At 37.8% G+C, this 14,660-nt stretch overlaps 1 protein-coding gene across 1 annotated transcript in view; it reads left to right on the top strand.

Annotated features, from left to right (window-relative positions):
• Tenm4 (teneurin transmembrane protein 4) overlaps positions 1-14,660 on the top strand; it is a 2,730,446-nt gene that overhangs the window by 1,079,983 nt on the left and 1,635,803 nt on the right.

Genomic DNA, 14,660 nt, shown 5'->3' with positions numbered 1-14,660 from the left:
AACCCTGCATAAGCCCCAGGTTTCAAACAGCCAACTCATGCAATGAGCACAGGACCTGGTCCCACTGTCTGAATGCCTCCCAAACAGATCAAGCCAATCAACAGTCTCACCCATTCAGAGGGCCTGATCCAGTTGTGGGCCCCTCAGCCTTTGGTTCATACTTCATGTGTTTCCATTCGTTTGGCTATTTGTCCCTGTGCTTTATCCAACCTTGGTCTCAACAATTTGTGCTCATATAAACCCTCCTCTTTCTCGCTAATTAGACTCCTGGAGCTCCACCCAGGGCCTAGCCATGGATCTCTGCATCCAGTTCCCTCAGTCATTGGACGGGGTTTCTAGCATGACAATTAGGGTGTTTGGCCATCCCATCATCAGAGTAGGTCAGTTCTAGCTGTCTCTCGACCATTGCCAGCAGTCTATTGTGGGGGTATCTTTGTGCATTTCTGTTGGCCTCTCTAGCACTTTGCTTCTTCCTATTCTCATGTGGTCTTCATTTACCATGGTCTCCTATTCGTTGTTCTCCCTCTCTGTTCTTGATCCAGCTGGGATCTCCTGCTCCCTCAAGCACTCTTTCCCTTGACCCTCGCCCTTCATTACCCCCACTCATGTCCAGGCTGTTCATGTAGATCTCATCCATTTCTCCATCATTGAGTGATCCCCGTGTCTTTCTAAATAAAATGTGGTACATATACACAATGGAATACTACTCAGCAGAGAAAAACAATGACATCATGAGGTTTACAGGCAAATGGATGGATCCAGAGAAAAATCATCCCGAGTGAGGTAACACAGACTCAGAAAGATAAACATGTTATGTACTCACTCATAGGGGGATGCTAGATGTGGAACAAGGATGACTGGACTGCTACTCACATCACCAGGGAAGCTACTTGGAAAACAGGACCCCAGATACTTTTTTTTATACAGCCTAGACCCACTTGCCTAAGGATGGTACCACCCACAGTAGGCTGGACCCTTCTACAACAAGTAACATTCAATTAAATTCCCTCAGAAACGTGGTCCCTGGCCAATCTGATGAAGGAAGTTCCTCAGTTCATGTTCCTTCTACCGGATGTTTTTAGGTTTGTGTTAAGTTCAAGACTGAAACTAAATTTGACAGCATGTGGGAGAGGAATTATTGACATAAATCTGGGGTTTCTCACATAGCCATTAGAAGAATTATTGTAGCTCTTGTATCATCAAAGAAGCTGTGTTAGTGCACTGAGAAGTGTATGTGACTATGGTCTCCCTTAAACCTTTTGAGGGATGAGTATGAGGGTTCCTTTCCATCTCTATAGATAGAGCCAAGATAGAGAGATACTCAGATTGCATGGAGTAGCCTGGCCTGTGTATCATAAGATTTTTTTTTTTTTTTGTGGATACTTCCATGTCTGATTTTTCACTGTCTTATATGATCCTCCACCCTTTGTGTAAGTCAGACATTGCTTAGAATCAGCTTGTTATACTATAAATTCCTTCAGAAAACTTCTGTTGGTTTGGGGGATGGCTCAGTGGACAGAATGTTTATATTCGTAAGGATGAGAGTCTAGATCCCAAGAACTCTGATAAAAGCTGAGAAGAGGATGTGGTGTCCACTTGTAGTCCCAACACTTCAGAGGGAAGGCTGAAATAGGGAACCCTAGAGGACACTGGCTAGCTAAACAACCCAGAATTACTTAGCTCCTATGTTCAGCAAGATAACGTACCTCAATAAACAAAGTGGAGATTGATCCAGGGAGACATCTGGCATCAACCTCAGGCCTATATACACAAGCATATATACTCTCATATATGTGCATTCACACACATACAAAAATGTGTATACAGATGTATGCATGCCACATAAATAAATATATACATAAAGAATTAAGAAGGAAGGAAGGAAGGAGAAAGCTTATCTCAGAATTTTCATGGAAGAAGTGAAATCTTTGAGGGCAAAATTGTCTCATTATTCAAAAGTGCATCTATAGGTTATACAGATCCCAAATGCAAGTCTAGAACACTTTAGCCCTGAAGGAAAACTTGATAAAGTGAATCCTTGATGTTTGGACTGGAGCAAGCTCAGCAGTTAAGAATATGTGATATTCTTCCAGAGACCCAAATTCAGTTCCCAGCACCAATATCAGCTAGTTCAAAGCCACTTGTCACTTCAGTTCCAGCAAATCCAATGCCCTCTTCTCGTATCCATGGACATATACAGATATGCATAATAAATAAAATAATAAAAATAAATGCTTAAAATTCGTGTAATTTGTTAGTCAATTGCTATCTGTATAATACAATAAAAGGTATTTTATAAAGCTCATCACACAATCCTCATAATATTTTTAAAACTCTATTTTATAGGGAGACAAACCCAGCCTCACAGAGTTCAATGACTTGGCCAAGGTCAGAAGTGCAACACCAGTCCTCATGTGCTTCTGACCTCAAAATAATTCATTTAGCTTTTTCCATTGGCTCATTTCTTAATGGATGTAAAAGGGTCCACATTTAAGTAAAATGCAGAACTCTGATACTCTTCAGATTTATAATGACTTCAGTCGGTCTGACCACACTCTGAGATTCTCAAGCAGGATCAGGCTTAGCATTTGTAATCTAAAGACACCTGAAGTGACAGGCTTAGATGGAAGAGGCACTGTCAAACTGATAGACTCTGCCAGCTGGTTGCCACACATCTGGTTAGGAAGCAATCTGATAAATCAACCTAAAGATAAGCCAGATGTTAGCTTAAATCAAGGAGAGTGACAGGCACTTAGCAGTCAGAAAGAATAAGATGTTGATATCCAAATGCTAGCACATTTGTGGGGAAAAAAAAAACGGCTTCATTGTAGGGGTTTCTTTTTTTAAGCCTAGAATAGAAAATTATACAAGCCACTTTTGTGGTATACTTGTTCTACTGTGTGCTGAGTGATGTACCATATTCTTTAAAAAAAACTGTTTCTGTCTTCATGAAAGTAAGATCTTATAGTGAATTATAAACATGAAATAAATAAATACATTAGGAGACTGGGACTGTTGAAACTGCAGGGATCACATCTGTATTAACATCAGAGTGCATACAGAGGCATGGTGCCTAAAGGATAGCATCAAACAATGGTGAGATTTCACCTGCACCTTCAGAGCAGAGGATATCTTCCTTAGCCACTCCTCTACTACTGTTAAGAAACACCGTGACAAAGGAAGTATTTAATTAAGGGCTTTCTTACAGTTTCAGAGGATTGGTCCTTGATCATCATGACAAGAAGCATGGTGACAGACAGGTAGATTTGGTTCCAGAGCAGTCACTAAGAGCTCACATCTGAACCTCAAACATAAGGCATAGAGAGGGAGACTGGGCCTAGTGTGGATTTTTGAAACCTCAAAGCTCACTCCTCATGACATACCTCCAACAAGGCCGAACCTCCTAATTCTTCCAAAACACTTTACCAACTACAGACCAAATATTTGAGTATATGAGCCCATGAAGCCATTATGATCCAAACCACCACAACATCTATAAAGTAAAAAGACAATTGGGAATAAGTTTGTCAATAAAATGAATAATAGGAAAAAGGACAATTGGTAAGAAAGCAAAGATACCCAGGGTTGGTCCCAATGTGGGGCCAACACAGGACTCTCAAATTTCAATAAGGCCTAAAGGAGTTTAAAAAGAGCTTCTAAACACACAATAACAGAGACAAAAGCAGATTTCTACTTCATGTCTCATGTGGGTCGAGATTTAGAGGCAACCGTGTACAGAAACTCCATGGCATGCAGACCTGAGCTATAGTATTGCGGGTTCAAGGCATATGGGCTTGAGTGCAGCATGGCAGATTCCTGCCACTGTACACAGTGGCTTCTGCTTGCTGCACAGCATGGTATGTGATGGATATATCTTTTGCTAGTAGAGATAAAGAAAAGGGGGTGTGGCCTACATGCTACTGAAAAGAAGCAAAGACCCACTGCTTCCCAGAGTCAGTGATGAGCATAGTTTCCAGAACTGGTGGTAAATGTAGTTTCACCATGTTGGGAAGCTGAGGTGGGTGCAGCCAGCAGCCAAAGCTGCCTTGTCAATCCTATTAATACTGCAGTTTAAAGCAATAGATTCACAATGAGACAAATGCAGATGGGATAAACTCTAAATAGTTTACAATGTGTGTAATAATGTATGTAGGCTTGAAAGACAGAGGAAAGGAAATATTGACAGTTATATAAAGAAATAGATAGTTTAAAAAAATAAAGTATTTCCCCCCAACCCCAAAAATAAAGTCTTTAAAGAGATAGTAAAGGTAATATAAAAAAAAAGCCAGGTGAAGATAGAAATCACAGAGAGCGTCTGGATTATGTTGTCTTTGGGATTTTTAACTATAGAGAGACATTTGATTGTAAAAGCTGCTGAGTTAAATCAACATGTATATTGTAAAGATATCTTGATTTCAAAATCTATGTCTAAGGATATGTGGCTTTGGAAAAGAGGTTCTGCTTTTTTTTCCACAGAAAATGAGAACCTATGAATTGTTTCCAGGTTCATATGGTTTGACCAGCCAAGACTCCTTGTAAGGTCTCAGATGACACCATGGCCCAGATGATCCAACTTCCTAAAACTGTTTCAAGGCAACTGGCTCAGAAAATAGAGCAACATAGACTACTCCAGTCAGGACTTGAACATAATTCTTAATTTTCTCAGGATCCCTATTAGATTGCCAGCACCCTCATCCAGCAGGAAGTTGTATGAGAAGCTATGCACAAATTTCAAAAATATTGTTTATAAACATTTATTTTTATTTAAAGGGGGTTGATTATAAATGTGATTTCTTTCTAAAGAAGAAAAGGGAATATTATAGATATGATAAAAATGAAAGGGTAGATTATTAAATCTACTTTTAAAAGCAACAACTTGTTTGAAATGTTTTACATTGCCATGGATTTTAGTTTGTTGATACAAATTTAAAGTTAATTTTGCTACACTGTATGTATATTTGTACTCTTGTTTAAAGTATTATGTTTATGTAACTCATTTTAATTGTAATGGATATTTAAGAAATACAAATTAGTAATTAGGCTTCTATGACAGTCAAACTTATAGTCATGTTAAGTTTCTAAGTATACATAGATATAATTCAGTTAGGTAGGTAATCTTCAAACACTTCAAAGACCTACAAAATATGGCATTTAAAATGTTTTAAAAACTTAGACTTTTCTGGACATTGGGATATGTCTGCTCATGGCTGCACCCACTTACTTCAAAGAGAAAGATGGGCAACAAAGACACTCTATATGGAGTTATCCTCTTCTTGGCAAAAATAGCTATTTGGGCAAGAAACTGCTCTTGCCTGGACTGCTTGACAGTATGTTGTATAAAATGGACATGCAGAACCCATAGGAAGGAGACCACTGAACTTTACATGATGAGATGTTTCTTCAGGTAACTGTTTCGCTGGGGAGACTGCCAGACATTCTACAAGACATAAGGAAAAATGACTATGAAATTCTAGGTCTATAGGCTGAAGATGGATGCCCCACCATTACAGAGGAACATTGGATGACTGTCCAGGCAGGCAGCTGTCTCTGTCATTTCTAGATTTTTTTTTTGAGACAGGGTTTCTCTGTGTAGCTTTGCGCCTTTCCTGGAACTCACTTGGTAGCCCAGGCTGGCCTCGAACTCACAAAGATCTGCCTGCCTCTGCCTCCCGAGTGCTGGGATTAAAGGCGTGCGTCACCACCGCCCGGCTCATTTCTAGATTTTTAAAAGTTGCTTACAAAGCTCTTCCTGTTTACTTATGTAATATTATATCCTTCTGAGGTCTTTGATGTAGACAGTTATAATTTTCCTTGATTATGATAAAAGATAAATTAGACATGAAACTTTAGACTCATAAATATAGGATAAAATATTTTTTTTAATTTTACAAAATACAAATAGACTAGATATTGTACTATAATTATTGTTTGATAACTGTTTTGTTATATGTAATTTTACTATGTTGAAGTTAAAACCTTCCTTTTGAATAGAAAGAAAAGGGCAAATGATGGGTGATGTCACTCTGTATGCTGTGAAAATGTGTTGCTCTGATTGGTTGATAAATAAAGCTGTTTGGCCAATGGTGAGGCAGAATAATGTTAAGCAGGACATTCCAAGTAGAGAGAAGGAGAAAAGCAGAGCAGAGGAGACTCCTTCCTGTCATCCAGGGTGAAGCATGTAATGGCACACAGGTAAAGCCACAAAACACATAGTGACATATAGATTAATAGAAATGGGCTGAGTTTAGTTACAATAGCTAACTTGCAAGAAAATTGAGACATAGGCCATAGCCATGCAATTCATAATTGATATAAGCCTTGGTGTGTTTACTTGGGTCTGAGCAGCTACAGGACTGGTTGGGGCACAGGAAAACTTCCAGCTACACGGGGTTTCTCTTATTACAGCTGGATTGTTGAGAGTATAGTGAATAATAGCCTGTAGAATAGTATACTGAGCCTTTCAAGCTGTATTGAGAGAGGGGACCTCAGAACCAAATTACCTTTTAAGCCTACCATTGGCATACTTATGGAGCCCTTTATGAAGATTGAATATTACTTATAAGATGAAAGAATTCAGACAAGTAATAAAAGATAGAATGAGCTTTGGCACAATGAAGGGAGGACAAAATAACAGATGTAAACTACCTGTAAAACAACTTGACAGCTGCAAAGTACACATTATCTAATAAGAATTTGAAGAAGGATGCCGACATTTTGATTTGGTCTCATCAACAAACAATCCAAAAGCTTATGTTCTGGCCCAAGAGGTTAGCTAGAATTTGACTTGCAGAATTTAGGATTGATGTTTGCATAATATTTTAGTGGGTGTTCTCAGGGTTTGCATTTTACATTTTCATCATTACAGTTTCATGATACCCATAAAGTAAATACAGTGCCACCACCTCACAAGCACAGACGCTTACAGGAGCTAAGTGACAGTCTTCATGGTGGTAGGATACAGCAAACTCGAATTTCAGTGATTATCTCCCTGGCTGTTCATTGGAATTTTATAAGCTAGAAAACCATGACAAAAGGTATCATGGTAGAGTGAGAATAAAACCTGTTTCCCCTGGCAGAAAAGGCTCTACTTGTAAGGATGTGTTGATGTGTAGATGTGTATGGGTGCTCATTCTTTGCTGAGAGAAACTCCAGGAGAGAGTGACACTCAGAAAATGCCCTCATTAATCATTGCTGTTAGTCAACAACCATGGGAGATAGATGTGGAATCAGGTTTGTCTATTTTGCTACTACCTAGGCACAGGGAAACTCCGAAATAAATAACATATTTGGTCAAGATTGTTGAATGACACACTTTAATATTTATGAAAGTCTCATTCTGTGGTTAGTCTAAGATGATTTGGGGAATTTCTAAGCCTAATGACGTATACATCTTGTCACATTTTGGATTTGCTTGAACCCACCTCTTGCCAGCCTGAATTCCTTATTAGATAACTGCTTCCAGGCTATATACTCAAGGCTGGATGCAGATGAAAAATGGGAGAATATAAAGATAAACCAGTTCATTTGATCTTACATTGCCTGCATTGTGGTTCTGGAATGGTAGGAATGTCTAAAGTTCAAAAAACCTTCTCAAGATCTTTATGAGGGATAGAACTTGACCATGACTGTGCTGATGCTCATTCTGTTTAGTCACATGATACAAAAGGAAATGTGAATGCAATTTGGACAAGGCAATCTGAAGTCAGCCTGAGATGTTCTTAATCTTGGTGCTGATAAAGAAAATTTATTCTTTGTCATAATAATAAATGCATCTTTATTTGGGGGCGTGGTAAATAAATTATCAGCTAATCTTCTTTCCCTATGATCTCACATTCTCTGTAACTTGCTCACAATGCCTAATGGACAGGAAATGCCAGTTTCTGTAAATAAGTAAATAAATAAGCTAAAACTGTGACAGTAAATTATATCAGGTAGATTCAAAGTCATTCATGAAAAATTTCTCTACCCATAGAGGAATTCGAGAAACCCAAACTGTGTGGATACCTTTAGTTGCTGTGTGCTCATGGCTACAATAGCAATGTCAAATTTGGTTGGAAGCATTCCCTGATATTCATCTCCATCCTCTGGATCCTAAATTCTTTCTACCCATTCTGTGATGTTCCCTGGGGATTGGGATAGGGAAGTGACATTGATGTCTCATTTACCCTTAATGCTCCTTGTTCATGTTTTCTCAGTACTTGGATCAGATATTGGTCTTGGCATTAACTGTAACCCTCTTGTCAAAAGGGAGTCTATTGTGTCTGGCTGAGGTCAGCACTAATTTATGGATATGACCATAAATATTTAGAATGCAGTTTTATAAAATGTTTGAGCAGAGAAGCAATGGTATCATGTTGCCACTGGGCCCATGTCCTCCACAGTCACCGGATTATGGATGGGCTTATAATACCGGGTATATGCTTCCTCCTGTGTGTAACATGCCCCAATAAAACCCTAAAGTTAATATCTAAATAATCATGCGACTATCGGACAAGTACGCAATCTTGCCTGGCAGATAGGTATTGTAACAAACATGGTCTGCAGGTGAGTGAGATCATTGATGGGTTATGTGCTCAGAACTCAGCATAGCTGCCCAGGCACTATGAACACTAGTCAGCAACGAGGGAGTTTTCAGCTCAAATTCCTCTTGATCTATGTGTATATATTCAAATCATATAGCCTTTATCAAAGAACTTAAAGTCTCACTCTGCCTGGCAACCAAGAGCTACAGTTATTAAGTTCAGTTTCTTAAATGGTGTTTCATGCTGCCTACCCTCTAGATCAGTGGTTCTCAAACTTCCTGATGATGTGACCCTTTATTACAGCTTCTCATGTTGTGATGAGTCCCAACCATAAAAGTATTTTATTGATAATTCATAACTGTAACTTTGCTACTGTTATGAAACAAAAGGTTTTCCAATGGTCTTAGATGACCCCTGTGAAAGGGTTATGAGAACCCCAGAGGGTTCACAACACACAAACCACTGCTCTAGATTTTATGTGACCATAATACTTACGTTAAATTTTCAAGGGTGACAAGGAAGCTGATCCCCTGAAGATATTGCCAAGAATGGTGTCTCTGGACAGAGAAGACTGTGTGTGTAAATGAAAGACACCATGTGTTTATCAAGAAGTGGCAAGAACCCTCTTTACTTTGAGCTGTGTTAAGAATCACTGATACAAAGGAAGTTAGAGCACATGTCCCAGTGCCTAGTACTTTGAAACACTGAACAAAACTGTTCAGAACAAAGGCAAAAAAGCATGTCCATGAAAAATTACAAAAGATCCTTGTGGGATATACTAACCTTCTGTTAGGGGATAGCATAATTAGGGTTCTGTTAACGATATAAGTGTTAATTTTACCAAAGCACCTGATGCAATCTCTTGTAAAAATTTAATTGCAGACTTAATTCCAATTGTCTTCTACATGGATTGAAAGGTGGCCTGAGGAGAGCAATATAGAAGAACTCACACCAGCAATATGCTAATTGAAGCAGATTGTTAGAATGGAGGTCTACAATGATTTCTGACTGTGTTCATTACCCTGAGAAATTTTCTGCATGATTTAGTAGGAAGTTTTGATCACTTAAAGTCACCAAGCCTATAGTTGGGATGCTAGCTAGAAAAGTTTCACTTTTCACCATCTGCATCTTAAATTAATCCATCTGAGTCAAGTTAATCATATTTACTCAAGCATATATATCCATTCAATTCTTGCCTGCAGTTTTCAAAGTCAGATATTTGTGTGATGTGAACAGAGAATAATAGAAGTTGTGTCTTAGAGATTAATCTGCTTAGTTCAATTACTGTATGGAGGGTTTCACCTGAGTTCCAGAAAGAGTAAGCAGTGTCTCAAACACTACATGGTCAGGTTGATGTTCTGACATGGTGGAGAATGCTGAATGCTTGCCTGGCATTTGTAAGCATTTCCATTCAATTCCCAGTACCATAAACAATAATACACAGTAGGATGTCTTCGTCCATGTGGGTCACTACAGCAAGATACCTTAGACTAGGTTATTTATAAGTAGCTGGAGTACATTACTCACCCTTCTGGAGCCAGAAAGTCCAAAACAAAATGACTAGCATACCTACAGCATTCTACAGCCCACTGACCTTTACATACATTCCAGTGACTCACAGTTATTTATTTATTTTTTTGTTTCTGCACCTTCCCTTCTGTCCATATTAACTTTGATGTGCCTGATACAAGGTATCCTTTCTCTACTTTGCAATAGTCCCAAGAAATTGACATATATACTTTCTCTTTGTCATTGGATATTTGTTTCTGCTTACCTAAAGGATGGCATTGGCAAGAGGTAACAGAAAGCGAAGATGATGAGGTTACATCACCATGGTTACCTTCCTCCCTTTCTGACTGAGGATCATGCCTCCTTCTATGAATTGTCAACCCTTTCCAAGGTACAATTGCTGTCTTCCTACCTGCCTGTCCTTAAGTGGTATAAACCATTCTGCTCCAGTAGTCTTGGTACCCTTCTCTTTGCCTAGTGTATTTCTTTTAAACAAATAAATATCCTCTGTGTAAGTTGTTCCTAAATTACCTGTTCTGAATCTGCCATGTTCTTTCAGCCAAGACCTCGCTGGCACAGTAGAATCCCACAGAAGACACGCCTTCTTGTAGTAATGTGACAAGTCATTTAAAAGATCATGAGCAAAATAATTTTATTTTCTACATAATTCCTTTTAATTTAGCATGAGTATAATTTCCCTTGATGTGTTTATTTTCAGATCTTGCTACATGCATAAACCTCATATCTATTTCCTGATTAAAATTTATATATTCAATTAAATTAATCTACATTTGTCTCAATATCATAAGTCTTTTATACTACATCTGGGAATTTTTCCTTTCATTAGATCATATGAAGATCAAAAACTTTTGAGGTGGATATTTTATTTTATTTTCCATTTTATGAAACCAAGGAGGTCACACTCAAGTTTTGTGACATATAAGTTTACAAATCTAGGACAAATCCTGGCTGACACCAGACTCTCAGACAATTTGCAACCACTGAGATGAGCTATTGAGTGACAAGCTTTGAGCAACCTCTTCAGGGATGTTAAAAATTTCTAATTATTTTTTTATATTCACAACTGTCAGGGCAATAGAAGAAGAAAATTGGTTATACTAATTTATAGTCTAATTTCATAGTGAAAAGTAGATGTCTGAAATGCTATATACGACATAAGGAGGAGTTTTATACCAGTTTAGTGGGGAATTTTACAGACCAGAGAGTAGATTGATCAATAGGAGGAAACTTGGCTTTGAATACAAGACACTTGCTACAGAATGTATTTAGCAAATACATTTAATATTTTCGTTCAGTTTATGCATTTCTGTTTGAGATATTTATGTGAAAATATAAATCGTTAATTCAAGGATAATATTGATTTCATCGTCCTCACCTTAATGTAACAGTACTAATTCTTCCTAATAAGCAGAGAATTAGTGCCAACAACTTAGTGAAGGATACATATTCGTGGTTATGTATCATACTATCATATATGTATACATTGATGTATTTGAATGTGTAAACATAGTACTTCATAGATAGGTAGATAGATAGGTAGGTAGATAGATAGATAGATAGATAGATAGATAGATAGATAGATAGATAAAGACAGAGCGACAGAGAGAGATCTATCATTATTTGGAATAAATGTTATAATTCTTATGATCTGAATATTTCTATCTCTACACAAAATAGTTCATTTTTTTTAAAACCTAACTTCTAAGAAGTTGGTGTTAAGATTTGATCTTTGTGGAAGGGGATTATTTCATGAATGCTTGAGTGGAATTATCACCTCTATTTAAGCCTCTATTTAAACAAACAAGCAACAATAAAACAAACAAACAAAAAAAAACCATAGACCTTTGGCCTTATATAAAGAAGGTCACCATATAAAGAAGAAGCAATATGACACTGTCATTAAAGTGGAGAGTGAGCATTAGATCACCTGTGATTTCATTTAGGACTTTCAGCAACCTAAATTATTTATAGTATTTATAACTTACCCACACAATGTGTTTTATAATTACTGCCTAGAAAAAAGTAACTAAAAAGAAATCTTTCTTTTTGTTTTAAGCAGATAAAGAGCCCAAAAGTTCAGAAATTCCCTGCCCTACACCATGAACAGTAGGTATGAAATTGCTGTGTGGGACTAAATATATACTCAGTCTATTTTTAGCTTATTTTTTGACATCTGCTTTTCTTAAAGAAGTTTCCTCAATAAAACTCATAAATTAGGGAAACAGTATTTGTGGCTAGTCTCCTAAAGAAGGCACAGCATTTAGTATTCTGTATTTTTTTTTAATATCAGTGATTCAACTTTGCCATCCAAACAACCAACAGAATTAGATATAAATTAGGGTTAATATTTGTTGGAAAATGGAAACCATTGATGTTTATATAAACTGTGATCTATGAAGCCAATTCAGGGACTTGCTTATTACATTTCAGTGTTGAGTAAAGCACTTAGCACAAGCTTGGGCAACTGACCTTTGCTTGGCTTCGGTTAGCATCCCATTAGTACAGCATCTTGTAAATAATAGTGTCATGTAGTCCACAAAACATCTTCCAACCAACGCACTTACGGAGAAGGCAAATAAAATCAGTAGGAAGAAAGAGCAAGACTCCTCTAGAAATAAAATAAATTCTTATTCAGAATATCTGGCCAGCTAAACTAATGAAGAACTACCCTGTATATAGCTCAAGGACTCACAACTTCCCTGTTGTTTCATCTTTAACGTCAACACTTACTTCTGGACGTGAGATAAACTGTTTTATAGAAGACAAAAGTTAAGGCCTCTTACTTTTTAATCCAACTTTGCTTTTTAAAAGAGAGACTGCAGCCGGGCGGTGGTGGCGCACGCCTTTAATACCAGCACTTGGGAGGCAGAGCCAGGTGGATCTCTGTGAGTTCGAGGCCAGCCTGGGCTACCAAGTGAGTTCCAGGAGAGGCACAAAGCTACACAGAGAAACCCTGTCTCGAAAAACCAAAAAAAAAAAAAGAGAGAGAGACTGCAATAAAACTCTCTAGCTATGACAGAAAAGAAAAAGCAAGATGACAAATAATTTAGAGCAGTGTGCAGATGGTGTCCATCACTACAAAATACAACATTAGGAAGCAGGAAAAAAAAAAACAGACAACATTAGTAAGCAGGAAAAAAAAAAAACAGACTCATTCTTCACATTAGCTAGTTTAGCTAGTGATTACTTGTCATGAGTAAGCCATGCAGTTCCAGAAGGAAGTCTTGAGAAAGCTTCACTCCTGTTTCTATTTTCTCCATAATTTTACTTAACATTTGTAATTCCATTATTTTTGTCAATTTATTATTGTGTAATTTCATACATGAATATAATAAATTCTGGCCACACTTATCCTCCCACCCTGACTCTATTAATCTCTTCACATCCTCATCAGCATCACAACTCACATCCAAAAAGTCCTCAATCCACTTTCATTCCCTTTTGCTTTATGATGCACTGGGTATAACCTTGGCCTTGTAGGCATAAGGATGAAGCTATCTAGAGCATTCGTAAGACCCCAGTGTTGACATCACTGAACACAATGATGTCTCCTAGCAGCCCTTGACCAACACTAATTCCTCTGGATGAGACACAGTCCCATGAGTCTCTACCACATTTATGACTAAATGTTTATAGGCTCAGTCTTACACAAACCCTATGCAGGCAATCACAGTTGCGGTGAGCTCATGAGTGTCATTCATTTTTCTTTATTTTGAATTTATTTATTGGGTATGTGAGGGGATGTGTTTATATGGGCACAAGTATGCCACAGTGTGCTGTAGAGGTTAGATGACAATTTTCAGAGCATTTTTCACCTTCTGTCATAAGGGTCGCAGGTACTAAATTTGTGTCATCAGGCTTGGCAGCAATCACCTTTGCTCCTGAGCAATCTTACTAGACCATGCCTCCATTTTTCAATAGAGAAAAATCAAACAAGTCCTCCTTCCCAGGGTGGCGTATATATTGAGATGAGTTAACATTACAAACCCATAGAGTTCCATACATGGTAAGCACTTCTTAAATAATAGTCTTTATTTTCACTTCTGCCAGTACCTGAATTTCTATAACAATCTAATGTTGAGAATTTGCCACATGCAGTACCTTAAATTAAGTATATTATGTATTATTGTATTTAATCCTCAAATTAATTCTTCAGCCAGAGGCAGTGTCATGCCCTAGGAGTGCTGCTTCATGCCAGAATATTCAGGGTTAGTTAGTTCTCTTCCTGCCACTTGGTTATGTGACTTGGCAAATTGCTTGACATATTTGAATGTAAGGTGCACACATCCCAACTCACCAACCTTTGCATACATTCATAAATCAAGCAAAAAACCAAAACAAAAAAGAGGGTGAAGGGCATTCTATGCATTAGGATACAATACTGAATAACCACAGAATAGGGAAAATGATACTCTGAAAGCAAATTGAATTACATGGAGGCAAGGAAGAATTCCAAGAGGAGAAGCAGATGAGAATGAATAGAGAGAAGATTAGTAAAGGTTTAGGCAGAGTGATTAAATTCTGGAGGGCCTCGACTTCGAACTGAAGGTTTACAGACATTAACTTGAAAGGTGCAGAAGATACTTACAAAAGACAAGTTAAACCAAG

The sequence above is a fragment of the Peromyscus leucopus genome, chromosome 1 (genome assembly GCF_004664715.2).
Source record: "Peromyscus leucopus breed LL Stock chromosome 1, UCI_PerLeu_2.1, whole genome shotgun sequence".
Taxonomy (NCBI): Eukaryota; Metazoa; Chordata; class Mammalia; order Rodentia; family Cricetidae; genus Peromyscus; species Peromyscus leucopus.
This window is presented reverse-complemented; position numbering and strand designations above follow the sequence as displayed.